General features: G+C 45.4%; 1 protein-coding gene across 1 annotated transcript in view; it reads right to left on the minus strand.

The window, feature by feature from the left end:
- LOC119436291 (MARVEL domain-containing protein 1-like) overlaps window positions 1-2886 on the minus strand; it is a 101625-nt gene extending 98739 nt beyond the window's left edge. The window contains exon 1 of the mRNA XM_037703098.2: window positions 2737-2886. The gene's annotated coding sequence lies outside the window, so the exon portion shown is untranslated. The remainder of the gene's footprint in view (window positions 1-2736) is intronic.
- Window positions 2887-18964: the final 16078 nt, after the last annotated feature.

Raw genomic sequence — 18964 nt, forward strand, 5'->3', positions numbered from 1 at the left:
CAGCCATCTGGCTGACTAAAGGTGTGGCCTAGTGCGTGCTCATTGGGGACGTGACGGCGCAGTCAATGGGGAGGAGGTGGCGCCACGTCATGAGTGTATAAAATGAGCGCGTTCATGACGTTCCGAGGTCTACAAATGCTATAACACTTTCGCGTACCCGCACGTAAGCACTCTTACGAGGGCACATGACTGCCGAATTTCTTGTTTCCGAGTGTCCCTGCCGAATTTCTTGTTTTTTTAAGAGACTTTCTTCGAAATTATCAGATGCATGCACGAAAATAAGGGATGTTCAGACTATCAGTGAAAGAAACTTTGCCGCACCTTAATGCAAACGTTGGATATACACTTAGATTTCAACTGCCGCGTTTCCAACGCACAAGCCCCAATTGAAGAAAATCACTTCCCTTGCATAAACTGTGAACAAAAATAGTGAGACAGTATGCAACTATATATGCCGCCTTAATGTAGAGAGACAGTGAATAGGGGTGCCCTGGTCGACCGAACAGGAACTTTTACAGGTACGCTTCAAGTCGGAAGCGGGAACTGCTCATCATTGAAGACAATAGCTGTACTATTTTAGGAAGGTGGTGATGTCATCATAATACATGTTTCTGGGTTGGAAATCGTCAACAGATGGAGCAGCGTGACAGGAAGGAAGAATAAGATGTGGGAGAAGGCAAATACGCACACCGTTTCATGACGGATGAGTACAGGACTAGGTGACGTCTCCGCAACGCTCAAAGTGTCGGCATAGGGTAGCTTTTATTGCGTTTCAAACAGAGCAAAGGATGCGTTTGCGTTGATTCATTTGCGCATATGTAATGACTGGGTGCAGTTCCTCAAGTGAAAATGGTCACTTTTTGAACTGGTAGAAAATCCAAAAATGATCTAACGGGAAAAAAAGGAAGGAAAAAGAAAACGATTTTAAAAAAGAGAAAGAAATGAGCGCTTGGACTATCCACTGCTCCAACGTAGAAACAATATGGTGCCTAGGTCGATTACCTATTTTCTATAAACATATGTCATAGAAATTACGTCACAACTTGCGCACAATTTAAACATTTGAATCGCCACCTTCATTTGCCATGGTTTACGTACTTGAAGTAAACACGAAGTGCACTGACAATGCTCATTGGGAGTTTAGCTTCTGCATTCTAACTACTTGCTATTGTCGACTAACTTAAACTGGAACGTGTCCTTTCATTCCGACGACAAACAATCATGATTTTTTTTTCTGACGTAACGTTGGTTGGTTGGTTTGCTACAGGCGGTGTTAGTCTGACAGTCTGGGCTGGAAATTGATTCACCTGTGCGTCTCTTCTGATGTACAGAACCGTGTTACCATGTGTCCATAAGTTCGATGTCACGTAGCTATGCAAGTAGAAGGCGCAATACCTCCTAACGCACTATCCTCGGTCCTTCGGGAAAATGATCTGTTGCAGACATGCGTTTGGAAAGCCTCTTGTTTGCAGGTTGTCAAGCAAAGTCTTCCTTTCGACACTGAAGCGACGGCAGGACCAAATGACAGTTCTCAATGATGAACACCACTGCTTGTAAAATCAAAATGTCGCACAGGAAAGGCGCAAGAGTCGTACCACCTTTTTCCAAAAGTTCAGAATTAAGCCACTTCACACACTGTCGGTGCCTTCGCATGGCCGCTTATACTGGGAACGCTGAAGAAATCTCGATGCTCCATAGCCTCAGTTAAACCTAAAACCACTGGGCTAAATCATTTTTCCAATATATCTCTTGGTTAGGTGGCCATATGACCTAGGTCGTCAACTATAGTATCTACGTGTGTCTACATGGACTACTTCGCAAATCACTGACTTGCCAAGGTGCGACATACGATTGCATTAGAGTAGTACAAACATATTCCACATATTTTGCGGCAGGTTCAGAAGTTCTTACTGTCTTGAGTATTGTATGTGACAATGCGGGCTGCACGCAGGAGCCCAGACACAGAGCCTGGCAGAGACAAGACCTTGGAACTCGCACGGTGACTTCGAAAGCAAAGACTCTACAGTGGGTTTCTATACTAAGGATCGAGCGAGTGGAATGACAGCTCTTCAGATGTCGTGCTAAGCGGAACCTAGCAACAGCACCAGGAAGTATCTCATGCGCCTCATTTCTAGTCAAAAGCAGTATTGCGCGGTCATGGTAGCACATTTTGTAGAATTGCAGTGCTCAATTTGAAAGAAGCTGGCTCAAGCCACGCCTTGAGCGACCTCACTATAAGCCGCCTCCGTGCTGTCACTTAAGAAACCTCCACCCCACGGTTGTTGACTTTCCATTGCAGCGGCGCTCCCACCAAACTCTCGCGGCCGCAGAGGGTATATATAGAAGCAATTTAGAGAACGAAATGCCAGACATTTCGTGGCATCGTGATGACCACTGAATGAGTGCAACACCACTCTACCCCCACATTCAGCACATGACAGAAAAAAAGGCCCACCTGAATATTACCCGGTGATGCGCAAGAATTCTAGTAGTCTACATGCGCGCCACTTAGAGGACACTGGACACAGCGGCAGGATAAAGACGCGCAACCTTACGTCATGTCATGCGCACGGGTTTGTCTTGCAATAATGTCTCTGAGAAGCGTCATCAACATTACCGAATTTAAGTAAAACATTCATTTTAATTACCGTTCTCTCATCTACGCATCTGCTCGGTATACTGCCGGAAAGGTGCGACTAGCCGGTACGTAGGCCATTCGGCTATATAGATACTCACCGACTGCAGCGGTGGCCTCTGTGCAGAGGACTCGCCGATTCATAGCCGAGGCGATAGACCAGCGACAGTGACCGTAGTTCGCTGATGGAAATAGAACCTGAACATATGGTGAGGCCCCGGCCGGCCAGGCGAGCCAACGCAGCTGCAGTGAAACGCGCAGCTCGTGAAGCTTGTTCTTCGGAAAAGCCCGACCTGCTTTAGGCGCCACAGCTGCGTCAAGATGAGTGCCACTGTGTGTTCGGGGGAAAACGGTTACTTGCCGCACTCTGTTATACACCGATGCAGAAATGAAAGACGAAAGAATTAGCACGCGTATCTAATTGCGTTTCACTTGTGGGCAGAGTTCTTGTTTTATTAACAGTTTACGGTTTTGGGGAACGTTCTTTTTTTTTCTTTTTTTTTTTTTGCACTTCAATTTGTCTTTAACCGACTGCGGAGTGCATAATTGAAGCTCATGATAATGGTGAATCAGGTTTCGATAGTGCAGAGGCAAATTCGGATATAATACGCTATACAATCAAGGGTTGATATTTTTAAAAAGCAGGTGTGAAGGTCTAACTAGCGGTTAACGTCAGCTTGAAAGAACCGTTTTATTTGTGCACCTAAAGGTTGTTAGATCGGAGCAATCGTTTGAAGATCCGGCAGTGGAGCTGCATGAGGCTGAAGTTAATGCAAATTTTCTATTGCTTGTTTAATTGTCAAAGATATAAAGGTATTGTTAAACAGAACTACTAGGTTCCCCTCCCAGTAAAAGTGCTGGATGAAAAGATATTCAGTATCTGTAGAAATTGCTAAGTAAGTATCACCCTTACGCTTCAACGGCTTCATACTAGGGCGACACATTAATATATGCAGAATCGTTAACTATGGTCCTTGGCAAGGTAGGTATATCGGTAGTAGTTCATTTGTCGGGAAGAAGCTGCAAACTGCAGCTGTGTCAAATTCTGAGACGACAGAGGACGACTTCGTAGATACGCTCCATGTTCCTGTAGCTTCTACATATATTTTTAAAGTACTGGTTTCACGATGTACAATTTGATGTCGATTTATTTATCCCAATGATCATGACAAACTTATGGATATTGACTTCCTAATGTAATCTATGGTCTACGTACAGTAACGGAACGTAGCCGATCGACATGTTCTTCATGCTTGGCAGTCTGTCTGCTCCGTCATAGCCGTATAAACGCCCATACAAATTCAATTAAATTCAAGTGTATTACATATCTTAGAAATAGTACATAGTTGTGCGTATACACAAGAAGGTCCCAAGGTGTAATCACAGTTGGCGGGAGCTCCTGCACAAGTAAAATGAGTACAACTACAAAGTAAAAAAACTTAACTTATTGAGGAAGTTAACTTAAAAAAGTTAACTTATTGAGGAAAACGATGTTTTATGCATTGAAGCACAAAGTTAACTGGAACGCCCATGCATTTCGTCGGACACTTTGAAAATTAATATATCGAAACTAGTTCAGTCCTGAGAATTCGTTCCAAGTGGATACGCCGTGTGAACTCAGCGGCTATAATTCGTAGTTTGAAAGACGTGCCGTAAAATAATTCTTTAAAAAATATTTTGCGTAATTATGTTAATTATTCAATTAGGCGTTCTGCTTTCTCGTGGAAATAATGGCCGCCTCATCGAGTAGTTTAGATCAATGATTATAATTGTGTTATCTGCCACAGGCAATTAAAAAAAATTGGCGCAGCTAGAATGAGACACCCTGTATATTACAAAAGAAAATTGCACATATAATTGCATCAATAACGTTCACTGAGAAATGGGATTATTTATGGTTTAAAAGCAGGAACTGTTTCAGGTTTTTCGTAAACATTCGTAAGGAAGCTACATATTTCAAATCATCATCATCAGCCTATATTTATGTCCACTGCAGGACGAAGGCCGCTCCCCGCGTTCGACAATTACCCCTGTCTTGAGCTAGCTAATTCCAACTTGCGCCTGCGAATTTCCTAACTTATCACTCTACCTAGTTTTCTGCCGTCCTCGACTGCGCTTCCCTTCTCTTGGTATCCATTATGTAACTCTAATGGTCCACCGGTTATCCATCTTACGCATTACATGGCCTGCCCAGCTCCATTTTTTTTTCGCTTAATGTCAACTAGAATATCGGTTAGACCCGTTTGCTCTCTGATCCACACCGCTCTCTTCCTGTCTCTTAACGTTAGGCCTACCATTTTTCGTTCCATCGCTCTTTGCGCTGTCCTTAACCTGTTCTCGAGCTTCTTTTTAACCTCCAAGTTTCTGCCCCATATGTTAGCACCGGTAGAATGCAATGATTGTACACTTTTCTTTTCAACGGCGGTGGTAAGCTCCCAGTCAGGATTTGCCATTGTCTACCGTATGCATTCCAACCCATTTTTATTCTTCTGTAAATTTCTTTCTCATGATCAGGGTCCCCTGTGAGTAGTTGACCTAGATAAACGTACTCCTTTACAGATTATAGAGGCTGACTGGCGATCCTGAATTCTTGTTCCCTTGCCAGGCTATTGAACATTATCTTTGTCTTCTGCATATTCATCTTCAACCAAATTCTTACACTTTCTCGATTAAGGTCCTCAATCATTTGTTGTAATTCGTCTCCATTGTTGCTGAATAGGACAATGTCATCTGCAAACCGAAGGTTGCTGAGATATTCGCCGTCGATCCTCACTCCTAAGCCTTCCCAGTCTAAGAGCTTGAATACTTCTTATAAGCATGCAGTGAATAGCATTGGAGAGATTGTGTCTCCTTGCCTGACCCCTTTCTTGATAGGTAACTTCCTACTTTTCTTGTGGAGAGCCAATGTATCTGTGGAATCTTTGTATAGATATTTTCCAAGATATTCACGTATGACTCCTCAACTTTTTGATTACGCAATGCCTCTATGACTGCTGGTATCTCTACTGAATCAAATGCATTTTCATAATCTATGAAAGCCATATAGACAGATTTATTGTATACTCCGCAGATTTCTCGATTACCTGATTGATGACATGGATGTGAAATATTCTAGAATATCCCTTCCTGAAGCCAGCCTGTTCTCTTGGTTGGCTAAAGTCAAGTGTTGCCCTGATTATATTGGAAATTATCTTGGTGAATATTTTATACAGTACTGAAAGCAAGCTAATGGGCCTATAATTTTTCAATTTTCTAACGTCTTCCTTCTCATGTATTAGTTTAATGTTGGCATTCTTCCAGTTCTATGGTACACTTGAAGTCGTGAGGCATTGCGTATAAAGGGCCGCAAGCTTTTCAAGCATGATATCTCCTCCATCTTTGATTAAATCGACTGTTATTCCATCTTCTCCAGCAGCTTTTCCCCTGGTCATGGCTTTCAAGGTCCTTCTAACTTCATCGCTAGTTATAGAAGGAGCCTATATATCCTGTTCATCACTACTTCGAATGAAAGTAGCTCGGCTGCTCTGGGAACTGTACAGGTCAGAATAGAATTCTTCCGCTGCTTTTACTACGTCATCGAAATCGCTGATGACATTACCCTGCTTATATTTCAGTGCATACATTTTGCCTTGTCCTATACCAAGTTTTCATCTCACTGATTTCATGCTGCGGCCATATTTTACGGCTTCCTCAATCTTTCCCACGTTATAATTTCGAATATCCCTTACTTTCTTCTTGTTGATCAGATTCGACAGTTCAGCGAATTCTATCTGATCTCTCGAGTTTGACACTTTCATGTTTTGCCGTTTCTTTATTAGGTCCTTTGTTCCTTGGGAAAACTTACCTACTGGTTGCCTTGGTGCATTGCCTCCCACTTCAATTGCTGCTTCTGAGATCAGCCTTGTTACGGTTTGTTTCATTACCTCTATGTTATCTTCCTCTTTCTGTTCTAAAGCTGCATATTTGTTTGCGAGCACCAGCCTGAATTGATCTGCTTTTACCCTTACTGCGTCTAGGTTGGCCTGTTTCTTCTTGACTAATTTTACTCTTTCTCTCTTCAAATTCAGAGAAATCCTAGACCTCACTAACCTATGGTCACTGCACTTTACCCTACCAAACGCTTCTACATCCTGCACTATCGGCCAAGAGTATGAAATCTATTTCATTTCTTGTTTCTCCATTAGGGCTTTTCCAGGTCCACTTCCTGTTGCTGCGCTTCCTGAGGAAGGTATTCATTATTCGGTGCTTATTCCTTTCCGCGAATTCTACGAATATATCTCCTCTAGTGTTCCTTGAATAGATACCGTAGTTGACAATTGCTAGTTAACCAGCCTGCTTTTCCCCCACTTTTGCATTGAAGTCGCCCATGACTAGAGTCTGAGATTGCATCGTTCTCATCGCTGATTCAACATCTTCATAAAACTGTTCTATTTCTTGATCATCGTGACTGGAGGTTGGGGCGTAGGCTTGTACAACTTTCATTCTATACCTCATATTCAGGTTTATTACGACGACTTCTACCCTCTCATTAGTGCTGCAGAATTCGTCAATGTTGCCCGCTATGTCCTTATGGATAAGAAATCCTATCCCGTACTCTCTCTTATCTGGAAGACCTCTCTAGCAGAGGACGTGGCCGTTAGTCAGCACTAACGTCGTAATTTTTCTTTATGCTGCGGATATTGCAATGGAACACTGATATGTTTTTATGTTTGAGCCACGCCCTTTCAACCTCTGCGTTATAAATCATCTCGATCGGTTACTGTACTCTATCGAGGTCCTCCGCGCATGTCACGTGCAGAACACTCGAATTTTGTCTTGCGCATTAACACTTTGCCGTCTGACACCCAGGCGAACTTCCGATTTTTTTCGCGTTTTGCATTCAGTGATTTTGCTAAAAGTATCTTATTTGCTGGACAAAGGTGCTCATTCACGAACACTGGCGAACTATCCTTGAATCCCAAGGTGGACGTGTTCAACCTCTGCTTTTTTGCCGCTCTCAGAACCCGGTCCCTCACTTTGCGAGAGTGGAATTTTACTATGATGTTGTGTTTCTCTTTGTCCTTCAACGGGACTCGATGAATTACTTCGATGTAAGACTCAGTAATTTCAGAGCCAATGCAAGTTGAAATTGCTTTCATTGTCGAGGTTAGATCTTCCTCTCGGGCTAAAGGTATCCCTTTTATTTCCAGGTTGGTCTTACGACTGTACTGCTGCATGTCAGTTAACTCTTTCTTAATGTCTCCGAGTTCCTTTGCAAGACGCAAGTTGTTTTTTTATTTCCCTATTGTCGTCCTTAACTTTGGCTATTTCGCTTTTAGCGTTTGCATTTCTGCTCGAAATGCCTCAAAGCTTTCATTGATGAAGTTCATTGCTTGTTTTACAGGGTCCAGCTCAGTTCTTATCAAGCTCACTAGGTCGCGTTTCATTTCATCGTATTTCACATCAAGTCTACTAGTCAAGTCTGCCAAAGCCTCGGCAAGTTCTTTAACGGTCGTAGTAACTTTTCACTCATATTGCGCACACAGTAAGGAGCAGTCCGGCAGCCTAAGTAATGATAACTTAAGCAACAATATGAATAGAACATACCTGCACAAAATAAGCACTTCGTTTAAAGGCCGTTCGTTTGTTGTGGCTGCCTGGACTGCTCCTGTGTCGCTGGTGTTTGTTTCTCCAATGTCGCACACATCTGCTGTCTTTTTTCTTGTGAATATTGCAAGTAATTAATGTGATTGTACATCGTTGCGTATAACCTCGACAGTACTATTACCTAAACTAGCCATACATTTATGCAGAATTGCCGCGCGACTGGCCGCTCGAGGCACTTTGCGTGTATTCGCGGACTCCTTTCACGCTCGGAAAAACACATTTATGTGGCATGTATTGAGCAACAGAAAGCTGTATCGGGAGTTTTTCATGTTGCTCTACAATTTTCCCATTGGCACTTTGATAATTAGGGCAGTACTTCTCGAGTTAGATAATTAATTACAATGAGCTAATTAAATCGCAGCAACGAAAAAAATTACTGGCGGCTACTCGACTGCACTGGAAACAATACGCACTAAGTTTGCTTCGCGTAACGCCGTTCCTATATTTTCAAATCACGCTGCGTGATCGCTGGGACACCCGGTATATATATATATATATATATATATATATATATATATATATATATATATATATAGAGAGAGAGAGAGAGAGAGAGAGAGAGGTCGGATCATTTGTGGTTTGCCCCCCCCCCCCCCCCCCTACTCGAGAAATGCTTCGTACGCCACTGGCTATGAAAGGTAGCTACGTCAACATCGTCGTACTTTTGAAAACAGAATTTGGAGCTTTCTTCGGACAAATGTTGGGCCCTGTTGCATTCACACCCAAGGCAATCAGGCCTCGTGCTATAAATGTATTTGTACAAACAAGTGGAAACAAACGGAGGCACCACATTTCAAGAATAATTAAATATCGTGATCTATCATGGAAACCCATCTTCTCGTACCTAAAGAAGAGGCTGGCAGCAATAACAATATCCTCAAGTTTCTTGGCGGAAAGTCATGGGGCACATCTGCAGGGTTGATGCCGCTACCTTTTAATGCTCTGTTAGGTTTTGTAATATACAGCTTGCTTGTACTGAACCTGCAAAATGAACATGCGTGCGCTCAAGGCTGTACAAGTTCTAGCTCTAAGGACTTGCATCGGTATCCAAAACTGGGCACCCACAGCGGCAACAATCATCATATATACTCGCGGACAACTTTCTGTGGCAATGAAGGGAAAGCTAACGGAGGCGAAGCGCGCACAAGTGAGAGCGCTTCTGAAAAGAGTCCCGCGTTTTAATCCACGTTGGTTTAGGCTGGGGAAGAGAAAACATAAACAGCCTATTAGCAACAGTTACATAAGACAGAACACACCACTGAGCGTAAAAATTTACTTATTTTGTGGCTTTTTCCTTCCGCGTCTGGGCAAACGCGAAACCATCGCACGTGAAAGCTGCGTCGATTCAGCGTCCGTTCCGAGCAACCAAAAGCACTGTCAAACGCTGCCGGACTACTTGGCGCGCTAACACATGTGCAGCATCCACACGCCCGTAGCTTTCCCTTCATTGCCACAGAAAGTTGTCCGCGAGTATAGCACGATATTGCCCTATTACAATGTACAAGGCATCGACACTCTCAGGGCACACATTGGACACTTTGCGCGGCTAACAGCATCATCTTGCTTATTTGCCTGCAGAATTGAAGGCCACACACAACCTTCAGCCATATATTGTATAAAAATGTCGGCCGTTCCCGTGGGCATGTGCAGCCTTAAAATGTTGGCCGATTCCGAAGGTAGTGCAGCAAAAAAAAAAAAAAAAAAAAAAGCAATTTAAGTAGTCCAACGTTCCTCCTACTTCGCTAACGCGAGGAATGACGCGACCGAGTGCCGTGCGCAGTGGCTTGGTCCCATTCTCAACCCACACTTGGTCAGGAAGACATTGTATTTGGTCGACTTCAACTGGAGCTTGAATCGCGTTCCAATGTTTATTTTCCCGTTTTCTCTTTTCGTTTCTTTTACGTATTCACTCGTGTCAAGTGGGTCTGGCCCCTGAGGATACCCGAAACATAGACCAGGGAGGCTTGCTATGGATCAGAAGTGCCCTCCCATCCTCGATGTTCGGTGACGGAGAGACTCCTCCAGGCTGCTGCACGCCGCACTGCTCCCCAGAATCCGGGCGGCCGGGTTAGAGTTTTTGTTCCTGAACGCATGACTGGAATTAAAAAAAAAAAAGCAAGATAAATGCGTTGCATATGTTCTACATAGATGTTGTAAAGTTAACACCCTTTTATCCGATAAACACGTCTTGTCGAAAAGGATAAAACATTCTCGACTGGGCCGACATATAGCATCTGTAGTATAGTCTGCTATACGTGCAGCGTCTGCTCATGGAGTCGAAGGTGACCAGTGTGCGTTGCCTTAATTCTGCAGGAGCGTAACACCACAGCAAACTCTGCTGAAGCACTAGTCCATCGGGCATTATCTGCCGCACGTAGTTTCTGCGATGCAGCGTAGCGCACTGACTTCTTGGTACTCTAAACTCATAGCTAAGAATAGCCTACGAATGAGAACGCTTTGTGTAAACGTCCTCTCGTCAGCGAAAAGCACGCACAGTAGACAAATGAGTGCTTAGAAAATATTTTTGTTTTAAATTATTTAATTTGAACAGCCAGAATTAAATTCCACACATCCGCTTAATTATTATTTCTCAAAGGTTCTGCCTGATGCTTTGCTTTTGGGTCAAACTGATTCCATGGGAAACGGATCAACGCGGTCAGTTTCAGTGAGCTGCCGTATCGGTCCGAGTGCTTCGTAAGCGCATTATCGTTTGTGAAGAATTTTATAGCTGCCTTATCCACTCGCGCATTTAGAAACTGGGCACACAATGGTGATACGCTGCACCGTGCACGTGCTCATGCACCGCACTGGACACAAGTGTGTTATCGTTGGTCAACAATGGGATGCTACTTGTGACATATGGCTGTCACATTGCGGAAAATATAGGGCGTTGCTCTTGGGACCTCTCCAAGTCAAGTGTCCCGCAACGTGTCGCTCAAATATCAGATTTACAAAATCTATGCTCACTCAAGAAAGGTGTCGCCAACGTTATATTAAAGGTAGTACGTGTCGATTCAAATAGCGCTGTTTCATTCTTTCTGCTTCTTTTTCTTCAAACTTTACGAGAAAACCTCACCAGTTTTAACGTTATTTGCTCGCTTAAATCAATAAAACATCCGATTATTTGGTTAAATGTTACGATCAATCGGATTAAAACTCTTTTTAACCCACTCAAGCGGAAACGTTTATTCGATTGATCAGATTCTAAAATTATAATCCTATTAATCGGAACTCTTCAATCGAACAATAGAATGTGTTGACTTACGCACGAGAGCTGAATAAAATTTAAACTGGCGAGTATTTTTTTAAGCCCCAACCAGACGTACGCGTTGGAGCACGTCCGCACGCTCCGCGCTCACTCGACGTCGCGTCGCGCCCGACGGAGGAAAAGGGCGCGCACCCAAACGATGCACGAGTTGCCGCGCGTTTCGTCGCAGTGGCGCAGTGTTGCTAGGCTCCGATGTTCAAGCAGCATAGCTTTCGCTCAACGGCCACGTTAAGCAAAGTGTTAAAGAGGGCAATAAAGCACAATAAGTTTTGACTTAAAATTAGTTTTTATGTTTTAAAAACATAATGCAGGACTCCTAGTGGTTCAGTCAGCTCAACTGCGACTTAATACGGGTACAGTCGAAGCCGGATATATGTAATGTGAAGGTGATCCCAAAAAAGTTCGAGATACAGGTAATTCGATATATAAAACAATAGGCCCTCGGGCAAACGGTGACTTACCGATTGGTGCGTCCGAGGGCCGCTAAGTTACTGCATGCAACTCAGAAAAAAAAAGCAAGCACACTTTATTTATCGGCCAAAAATTGCTGATCACTTTTAATTTCGCAGCAAAGTCCAAGTTGATTCTTTTCTTTACACTTGCAGCGGTCATCGCTCGCGGAAAATGAACTCACGAATAGCCACTCAACCCACACACCGGTGCCACGAAAATTGAAGAAGGAATGTTGACATTCGAGGTAGCACGCGGACTTGCCGAACAGCTCGACGGAGCTCAACTGACTGCACGCGCGACCCACCTTGCTCAGCTGACTGCACATTCTCTTCTCCACCTCCAGGTGCCAGAAGACCTCAAAGTGCACAAAGAAGTCTAATTTGAGCTCTTCGGCGTGGCGCCGCCTTCGATATATCGAATGTACCGGTGAACGGCGTTCTATATACGCGCGCACCAGCCCTATACATTTGCATGGGATTTTCAAGGGGATTTTACACCTGTTCGATATGCACAATAATTCGTTATATGTGGGTTCGATATATCCGAGGTTCACAACTGTATTGTGAACCTAGTGAAACCTGCAGCAGCATCGTCCCAGCATCACTCGCTTGTTACGCGTGCTGCGCGCTGTGTCAGGTTTTGGACTGCGCTGCAAGCTTTCGTCCTTTGGTCTTTGTGCTTCGTTGACTCTTGAATCATGAGACCAGTGTCCAGAAGAAAGTTTTGCTTGCCATGAAAATGATGACACTGCTGCTAATGTTGAAGAGAAGGTGACGTCGGTACCAGAGGCAACCGCTACTTCCCTCTACAGTGCCGCTTTCATGTTGCGGTCCTTATGTTGCGTATATGAAGCCATCCGCAATGGTGGCCGAAGTTGAGCTTCGAGATTAATATTTTATTGTTAATGTCGCCGATACTGCTGAAGACTTCAGCGGCTGCCATGATCAACTAACGAAATTAAAACATACGCGCAACGCTGATCACAACACACGCAGCTTGCCTGCACGCCGCACGGAGAGTCGTTTCGGTAGTAACGTTGGTTCGCCGTGGTCACGCGAGGCTCGTCCCTCGTGTGACGCGGGTGGCTGCTTACGGCGCGGGCGTAAACATCTTAGCACTGCAAGGCCTCCACACTGCCACGCGTCGACGTGCGATGCAGCCTCCGCACTTGACACTGTACGCGCCCAGACGCGGTGCGGCGCGTGCGGCCGCGTTTCAACGCGTACGTCTGGTTGAGACTTTACATAATATTCCTAAGAAAATTCACCTATGACTACGATACTACCTAATGCAAAATTTAAGCGCAGCGCTATACGCGTTTTCATTTCGCGATATATTGGCTGTCGTGGACAATATGTCTCGTGCGGCACGTTGCAAACGGAGCGAAGTGTGGTGCGACTGCCTCGCTAATCGGGAGCGGCCGCGCGTGGATGACGCGTGGGTGCGATTCACAGCAGCCGTCGCACACAGACCTCCGCTCATGCAGCGCTTTGTTTCCATATATGGTATCGTTGGACGCGTTCGCCACATGCCATCGGTGAACAGACGACGGCGCGCTCCTCGGGCGCCATCTCGATGCGGTTGTCGCCCATCTTGCGCGGCACTACGCTTTTCTTCTCACGCTTTCGCCATACCCTCCTCCTCCGCTTTCCGCCTCTCGCTCTCTTCACTATCGCCGTCTTTCATCACCCGCTGCGCTCCGCGTTCGCACCTTCATTCTTCGCTGTGCTCGTTCGCTCGGTTAGGCCGAGAGACAACGCCGACGACGACGCTCAACGCAGGAACAGGCGCCTAAGAGCTGCGCTCTAAAACAAACAGAGCTATGTGAATTGACATTTGCCTTTAATATCGAGTCGGCAGCCTCTTGCTTGAGCGAGCATATATTTTGGAAATCTAATATTTCAACAACATGAGTGCGACACCTGGGGCGCTATAGCGTAAAGTTATTTCAAACTATTTCTATTCCGTTTCTGCAATCAGCCCTCCACGGTTCGCCAAAATATTCGTCACGATTCTTCACGGAAACCGCGAGAACTATCAATCTCTATGACGTGTACACACTGATTATGCATGATTAGACCAAACGAAAGAAGAATTATTATTTCCGATTTGACGGCCTTTTCGCCATTAGCCCTCCGCAATCGGCAAAATGTTTTCGGGCTGCGCCCACTTCGCCTTACTGTTATGCGACGTTAAAACCGCGAAAACTAACCACGTCAAAGTGACGTGAATGCATTAGAGATGCATTAATATCCAGAACAATGCTGAACTTATTCCGAAATAGCAGAAGACTGCGCCGTTCCGAAAGGAATAGAAGATTGCTGCCTGCCTATCACTCTGTCACTAGCTACTCGGAACTGGCGGGGAGAATGAATTTATTTGCGTACAATAAAAAATTTGTGTGGCCGTATAACCTTGTCCACCCCTTTCGACACGTATACGACATCGCTCTGCGAAGTTTTCTTCGCTGAGAATTTGTTTTAGCCACATTTATAACCTTCCGTTGCACGCTGCCGCGATTTTCGACTAGCCACCACAAGCTAAGCAAGGGGAAGCAGGCCAATCGCAGGCGCCGGCACCACCCTCCTTATCCGATTATATACTTTCATTGCTCTATCTCAGCCTCATCGAAACCCTCTCCGCTTCTGCGTGTTCCTCGCCTCTCGATAGCCAATTAGATAAGAAGAACCTGTCAAGGTGCGTAATGCTATTCGCTTTGAAAGCAAACAAAAGTGATCTCCCGTAAGCGAGTAGAGTGGTTTATTGGGCTGTTCAAACAACGCTGCGGGTCACCGTCCGATGTTTTCGTCGGTGGTTATGTAAATTCGACGTAAGCAGATTGGAATAAAAACCGATTAGAGTAGCTTTACGTTATAGGGCCCCTGTGTTCGCATGTGTGTACAAACAGAGAAATTTCAGTATAGACATATAGGTGAGAACCAGAGCAATGAGATTCTAGCACCACCCTCAGAAGCTGCACTTGCCCCCCCCCCCCCCCCCCCCATCAGATTAATAGGTGACGATTGCACCTCTCATGTCGCGTTGGGCCCACCAGGCACTTATTGAATTTTTGACAAAAAAAAAAAAAAAAAAAAAAAAACTAGCCGGCCAGATGCTCGGAGTTCTTTTGACAGGCCAAGGCGTAGTGCAACAGTATTTTTCGGAGATATATATATGCTATTTTATATATAGCTATATATATATATAGCTATATATATAAGCACATTTTAAAGTGTGAGGTCTAATTTGGGGCTAACGTCTGTTCGTGCAGCTTGTCCTGCGGCATAGATGTGTATATCACAATAAAATTGTGTGTGTGTGGGGGGGGAGGGGGGGGGGGGCACCGAGGAGGCTCTCCTCAAGTAGAAGTGGCTTAGCAAACTTGTGCAGCCGTTGTTTGATTAATGCGACATTCTTCCGGGGGGAAACGCGTGGCGCAGGGCCTCTGCGGCTAGACCTTTTCCATAAAGTAAATAAGTTACCGAATTTCGATATGCACATCTGACTGTCATGATCGAGCTTCCCACGGGAAAATATTACGGCATGGTTCCGTAGTGTTACCTTAAGACTTGCGGCTTTCATTTTCCTTCTACATACAATCGTATTTTCCCCGCTGCTATTATTAAAGATTCGAAATATTGCCTATAACAATAAATAATAAATGCTTTGTAACAGCGCGATAGATTCATGTTAGAAAAGCAGGGCATAACACAGAAGGCCGTGATAAAAACATTTTATCAGCGTAATATCCTTGTAATAACTCTTGTGTCGTAGTACAAAAATCAAGAACGGCTTCGATAGAATATCTATCACGTTGACGCTATGCCCTCAGTTCACCTTCGGCGTGCCCGCACTTGACGCCCGATGCTGTCACGCACCAAGCAGGCGTCAGATGAAGTGGGAGAAGCCGCCTTGGTGCTGGGGCTGGTGGCAGATGCCGGCGCGCTAAACGTGTCTGGTCCACCGGGTCTGTCGAAGGCGCCGGCGATGGTGGACACGACCAGGCTTGTGATGAAGGTGAAGTATATGGCGTTCGCGGCGATGGCCGGTGTGACCGAGATGGCGGCGAACACGAGGAAAGCGTCCAGGGTGCCGAGCGTCGGCGCGTGAGCACAAATCGCAGCTTAGCTTGAGCTGGTACTTTGGCGGCGGCGCGATCTCGTTCATGGCTGCTGCGTCCGGAGGAGTCCAGGCCACCGCCGCCAGCTCCGGCGCCGACGGTGCTGCACCCATGTTCTCGCCGGTGGTCGAAGGCCCAGAGGGTCTCGTGACGGGGCCCCTGCTTTCCGTCGTGCCTTCAGTACGTCGACCGGCCTCCTTGCGAACTTCGACGCTAATGCGAGCTACAAAGGTGCCGCGCCACATGAAATGGAACGCTGGCACGTGCGGTCGTCTTCTTTCGCGTGGAAACACGAGCGGGTCTGATGATGATGATGATGATCCTCTGTACAAATGGCGCATAGCCACCGTGGGGGATCGGCCAAGAATTGGGCGTTTTGGAGAAAATTGACTTAAAAAATGAAAAAAAGAAAGAAAAAAGGAAGACGAATTCCGCTCGGTGTTATAATTAAGTATTATAATGAGCTGTTTTAGGAAGGCAACCGATTCGAGTCAATGATACAGTTCTGCATTGCAGTGCAAACATTCTGGTGGCTGTACCCTAATGCGGAAGCTCCAAACGAAACCAAGACGGGGGCGTTCAAGCTGAGGCCGAGCGGGTCTAACAAATGGATTCTTTTCTTTTTAAGCGAAGCTTTATAGGCTCACAAGTTTCGGCGGTCGCGGAGGTGGTGGGGGTGGTGGTGTCATGCTGAAAAGTGGGCCGATCCTGGTGATGGTGCAGAAAGGGTCCAAGCTCGATGGCACATACCAGGAACAAAAAAGAAAGAGAGAAAGAAAGAAAGAGAGCAAGAGACAAAGATACAGAGAAAGAAAGAAAGAAAGAGTGAAAGCGAGAGACAGAGAAAGAGATAGAAAGGGAGAAAGCGAGAGAGAAAGAGTCAGAGAAAGAGAGAGAGAGAGAGAAAGAAAATCACCAGCCCCTTCCCTGTCGAGAAAATGGGGGTAAGCGAAGGTTGTCGTGTGTGTGCTTGACCTACTACTTTCCCTTCCCTTTCGTACTACTTTTCGTTTCCTTTCGTGGTATTTTTCGTACCCTTCGCTTCTACTTTTGTTTCCCTTTCGTGCAACTTTTTCTTCCGATGCGTTCTATGTTTCCGCTGAACGATGCGCTGTACGATGTATACATTTAATAAAAATTTATGTTTTATTACCGTGACATGTCGTGAACTTTACGTTACCCTGACGAAGGTCAGATACGTACACACACGACAAGCTTCGCTTACCCCCATTTTCTCGACAGGGGGAAGGGCTGGTGATTTTTTTTCTAATTCATCTCCCACAAACTTATCCTTTAGAACGTCACTAACGCCGCTCTCTTTGTCAGCTGTAATATTTTCAATTATTTTTAGAACTGTGATACCACTTAATTTCGTCTGAGTGTTTTTCTGTTCAGAATGCCCCTGTTTCGATTTTCGTGTCTGGTTAATCATTAGATAGGGAATTGCGCGTCATGAGAGTCACCAAAGTAAATCGTAGTGAATTCCAACGGCAGATTCGGAGCAATGCCGGAGCAACATAGTTCCTCATGCCCAGGTATCCATACGATGCCTATAGGTATCCGGAGGTGTTTGGTAACGCTGGCGCATTGTTCCTCGAGAATTTGCACTCTTTGCTGAATCTTGCACGTGCGCTCTAAATCTGTAAGCATAACTGCGCGCGTGGCTTGTTTAAGCTTGTTAATGCTGTGAGTTGTGAATGCTGTTGAATGCTGTGAGTTTGGCCCAGTGGGCCGAACTGTGCTCTTTATTGAGAGTGGTGCCGTGGCCGCTTGCAACAGCGTGTGCCAAGGCTTTATGATCGGCATTGGTATCGGTGTACAAGTGTGCGAGAGTGTACGGTGTACAAGTGTACAAGATCGCCTTTAGTTACACTCGGTTCGGATTATGCCCCCGTGCAGCTGAAGGAGCATATCCTGTGTGGATAGATTGTTTCGATAGCTAACAAGTTGTAAAATAGGTGGTTGGACTTTTCTTTAGGTGCGGTATAAGCCTGTTGAGGACGATACGTTCCATAACTCAACTAATAGGAGTCTCAGGAATGTGGGTCTCAGATTAGCTAGTGCGGGTTCCTTGCCTGGCCTAGGTATGGATATGATCGAGGTTCCTTTCACTCCGGTGGCAGCACTGCAGCGTCCGATATACTCGTACTATTCATTAGCTTGAGGTCAAACTGGAGATTCTTCTTCGAGAGATTGCGATGTTGCGCCCCCGTAATGGAGCCGCACTTGCGGCCTCATTTGATGACATATCGGAGACAGCTTTCTTTAGTTCCGCTGTTTTTTAGTTAACCCGTGAACATGGGGTCCTATGGATCCGCCCCGACGTACTCCTTCTAAATGAATATTGTTTACTTGCGCTATGGGTACCTCTCGAACTTCATTAAATAGCTGGTCTATAGACGGCGAAGATGTCGCGAGACGAATCGTCTTGTATACCCATCCGTACTGGCCCTGGAGACGGGCCGGTCAGCGGCTCTGTTCTTTGCGGAATTACGCAATGAAACAAAATGTACAGAAACATCCTCACTGCAACAAATATCCGGCTTTAAAATCATAATTTTTTAAGCGAAGCTTTTTTTGGATCCTCAATACCCTAGAGTTTGGCGTGGCTATTTGTTCAGTTTCTCGTAGAGTAAACTGGGCCGATCCTGGAGAATATATGCAATCCGCGGTCATGCGGTCACGTGGGCGGAAGAGCATCGGTAAGGCTGAGGATGTTCAGCATTGGGCAGTGTGTGACATTTGCACTTGAGTCTCATGGGAACACAATCATTTTCAAAGCTAAGAACTAGCATCTTGTCGGGCAAGCACGTACGTACTCGCTATGCTGCAAAACGCCGTG

This window comes from Dermacentor silvarum, chromosome 1, assembly GCF_013339745.2.
Source record: "Dermacentor silvarum isolate Dsil-2018 chromosome 1, BIME_Dsil_1.4, whole genome shotgun sequence".
NCBI lineage: Eukaryota > Metazoa > Arthropoda > Arachnida > Ixodida > Ixodidae > Dermacentor > Dermacentor silvarum.